This window comes from Mobula hypostoma, chromosome 1 (genome assembly GCF_963921235.1).
Source record: "Mobula hypostoma chromosome 1, sMobHyp1.1, whole genome shotgun sequence".
In the NCBI taxonomy this organism is placed as follows: Eukaryota; Metazoa; Chordata; class Chondrichthyes; order Myliobatiformes; family Myliobatidae; genus Mobula; species Mobula hypostoma.
In genome coordinates this window covers 19,182,011-19,185,802 of record NC_086097.1, presented here as the reverse complement: position 1 = coordinate 19,185,802, position 3,792 = coordinate 19,182,011, and the positions used below count along the sequence as shown (strand labels likewise).

Sequence of the window (3,792 nt, the reverse complement as noted above, 5' to 3'; positions counted from 1 at the left end):
TTGCCACAGATGGCTGTGGAGACCAAGTCACTGGGTTTATTTAAAGTGGTGGTTGATAGTTTCTTGATAAGTAAGACTATTGAGGGATATGGGGAGAAGGCAGGAGAATGAGGTGGAGAGGGTTAATAAATCAGCCAGGATACAATAGCAGAGCAGACTCGATGGGCCGAATGGCCTAATCCTGCTTCTATGTCCTATGGTCTTATAACAGCATTTCAATTAAAGGTGCCTGAATGAGGAGGGTTGTGGAATTCTCTGAAAGGCCTTGTGTGCAAATGAAATAAAGTATTTCATAGAAGTCAGTATGCCTACTGACACATTTGGTTTGAAGCAATTTCAATGACATCTCTGTGTCTGGAAAGGTTCCTGCAGTCTCACACTGCTCGGAATAATCTCAAACTGTAGACGTGTGCTTTTAAAGAGATTAAAGTGACAACCTTGAGATCATTGATTGAAGTAATGCGACCAGGAATAGTTTTCCCCGCCTGCTCCTTCCTACAAGATAAGAAAACACTCCTGATCTCTATCCTGAGCTGGTATACACTCTGCAGCTCTTAACACAGAAGTGTCTGCCTGACTGAAAAGCAGGAGGCTTTGCTTACTGCTTTGAGAAAGAGCAAGCCAGAATTATGAAAGGAGTCTGCTTCAGGCTGAACCTAAATTAACTGGCAAATTGAATCAACACTGGCAAGAGGTAAAGGAAGCAAGTTCTCCTGAGTGGTAAAGAGCATTTCCATGTTTGCAGCACCTAGTGAGCAGTGTGATAATCAAACATACAGTTCCTGGAAAGAAAATAAAATCTACAAATGTGTTTAATAGGAATTTGGGTCGGGACGGCATAAAAATGGAATCTAAGAATTAGCCGGTTCTTTGTCTTGAGCTGGAGGAAAAGTAAGTGAAATACTGATACTTTTTTTTCTGCTTAAAACAGACACATTTGTCAGCTAGATTCTTTTTTTTTGTAATTTATTTTTTATTGAAGTTCATCATCAAACATTTCCATAAGATGTATTTCAGATATTGTACATATATATCATATAGTCATATATGCCACAAATCTCCACATAATATTTATCTGAGGTATACACTTATAGAAAAGAGATGAAAGAAAGAACAAGCAAAAGGAGAGAACTTCAGAAAATGGACAGCAGATAGTCATAGTCATAGTCATACTTTATTGATCCCGGGGGAAATTGGTTTTCGTTACAGTTGTACCATAAATAATTAAATAGTAATAAAACCATAAATAGTTAAATAGTAATATGTAACTTTTGCCAGGAATTAAGTCCAGGACCAGCCTATTGGCTCAGGGTGTCTGACCCTCCAAGGGAGGAGTTGTAAAGTTTGATGGCCACAGGCAGGAATGACTTCCTATGACGCTCAGTGTTGCATCTCGGTGGAATGATTCTCTGGCTGAATGTACTCCTGTGCCCAACCAGTACATTATGTAGTGGATGGGAGACGTTGACCAAGATGGCATGCAACTAGGACAGCATTCTCTTTTCAGACACCACCGTGAGAGAGTCCAGTTCCATCCCCACAACATCACTGGCCTTACGAATGAGTTTGTGGATTCTGTTGGTGTCTGCTACCCTCGGCCTGCTGCCCCAGCACACAACAGCAAACATGATAGCACTGGCCACCACAGACTCGTAGAACATCCTCAGCATCGTCCGGCAGATGTTAAAGGACCTCAGTCTCCTCAGGAAAATAGATGTTTACCCTTCGGTATGTACAGTAAAATTTACAACCCATTTTCAGTATTATTTATTTACTTATTTATTATTATTATTATTTTTATTATTTGCTTTTTGTATTTGTGCAGTGTGTCTTCATTTGCACACTGGTTGCTTGCCAGATTTTTCTTGTGTAGTTTTTCATTGACTCTAGTGGCCACTTTATTAGGTACACCTGTACACCTGCATGTTAATGTAAACTTTCTGATCAGCCAATAATCTGACAGAAACTCAATGCATAAAAGCATGCAGACATGGTTAAGAGGTTCAATTGTGCTGAGCAATCCTCACAATAGGGAATAAATGTGATCTAGGTGACTTTGGCTCTGAAATGGTTGTTGGTGCCAGACTGAGTGGTCTGAGTATCACAGAAATTGCTGATCTCCTGGAATTTTCACGCACAACCCTCTTTAGAGTTTACAGAGAATAGCGCGAGAAACACCAAAACATCCAGTGAGCAGTAGTTCCATGGGAGAAAAGGTCTTGTTAATGAGAGAGGTCAAAGGAGAATGGTCAGACTGGTTCAAGCTGACAGGAAGGCGGCAGTAACTCAAACAACCACACGCTACAACAGTGGTGTGTTGTAGAGAATCTCTGAATGCACAAAACATCGAACCTTGAGGTGGATGGGCTACAGCAGCAGAAGGCCACAAACGTACACTCGATAGCCATTTTATTAGGTGCAGGAGTTACCTAACTAGGTGGCCACTAAGTGCTCTTCTTTGTTCCACTGTGAATACCTACAAGAAAATTGAATCTCATGGTAGTATATGGTGACATCATTTTAAAGTAAATTTACTTTGCACTTTGAACTTAGAATGAGGATGAAGTTGAGATTATTGTCGTATGCGCAAGTACATGCAAGCAGAGGTGCAATGAGGCAGCATCACAGTACAATGCAGGATGCAAGACTGACTGAAAATGGTCGCATGGACCATGCACGGACTGCTGGAAACTCCAATCAAACATACATGCTTCATGTCCTTGACCTTCAACAGCTGGCGGAGGGACACATGGATGAGATGGGTTGTATTTTCCTGTGGGGAAGGGAAAACATTTTTTATTGTCACTGGGGTCCCTCAACCTCCTCGCCCTGCTGAACCTAATCCTATCTGATCTTCTACCCTCTCTCCCTCCTCCTGGTCAGCACCTGTCCCATTGAATCTCCCACAGCGCTACATCAGTCCCTGAGCCATTGGACAAATCTGTCTGTATGGTCTAATGATTAATGATCAGTGTGCAGGAATAGTTGTGGGTGGGATCTGTGAGGGGGTGGTGTGGTATGGATGGAGCAGGTCATGGGAAATGTGCTATGGGTTTAGTTTCAGAGGGGGAATGTGGTCTGGGTGGGATCTGTCATGTGGAGATGTCTATGGGTGGGGTTTTGGAAGGAGAGATATAGTGTGTGTGGGGGTTAGGATGATGAGCATGGTGTGGGTGGTGTTTGTGAGGGGGATGTGGTGTGGGAGGCTTGTGAGGTGAGATGTAGTGTGGGTGGGGTCTGTGCGGAAAGGGGTGGTGTGGGTGGGATCTGTGAGGCGGTATGTGGAGTGGGAGGGTATGTGGTATGGATGGGGTTTGTGATGGGGGACATGATGTGGATGGGCTTTGTGAGCAGAGATGTGGTTAAGTAGTTGTTGAAAAGTGTGGATCTGGTAGGAGAATGAGGCCTAGTAGCTGGGACCAGAAATGGGGCATAGTGAGGCGTGGAACAAGGGCTAAGTTTAGGTGGGGTGGGGTAGCCAGGGTTAGCCGCTTGCAGTGGGCTTCTGAAATTATTGGGGCCTGGTTAGACCAAGATTTGAAGGGCTGAGAGGAACCTGGGGGTAAGGTTTAGGCTGGGTGTGGACATTTGGATTGGGTTATATGGGATGGTGGCAGCAACTGGGGTGAAATCAGACATACTGGGAGCAGTTTGGACCCAGTGTGGGCAGGATTATCAGTGTGGGGATGGGGGATTTGCATGTTGGGATTTGATGGGGGGAGGGAGGGAGATGGGAGAAACTGGTGGAGATGTTGAGGGTGGTGATGATACAGGTGGGAGTGGGTAGGTGGG

The 3,792-nt window shown here is 44.1% G+C and overlaps 1 long non-coding RNA gene across 1 annotated transcript; it reads left to right on the top strand.

The window, feature by feature from the left end:
• Window positions 1-818: 818 nt before the first annotated feature.
• Window positions 819-2,605, top strand: LOC134351647 (uncharacterized). Its single transcript, XR_010019225.1, has 3 exons — window positions 819-891; window positions 1,508-1,728; window positions 2,554-2,605. It is a non-coding gene; the product is annotated as an uncharacterized LOC134351647 (long non-coding RNA).
• The last annotated feature ends 1,187 nt before the right edge of the window (window positions 2,606-3,792 follow it).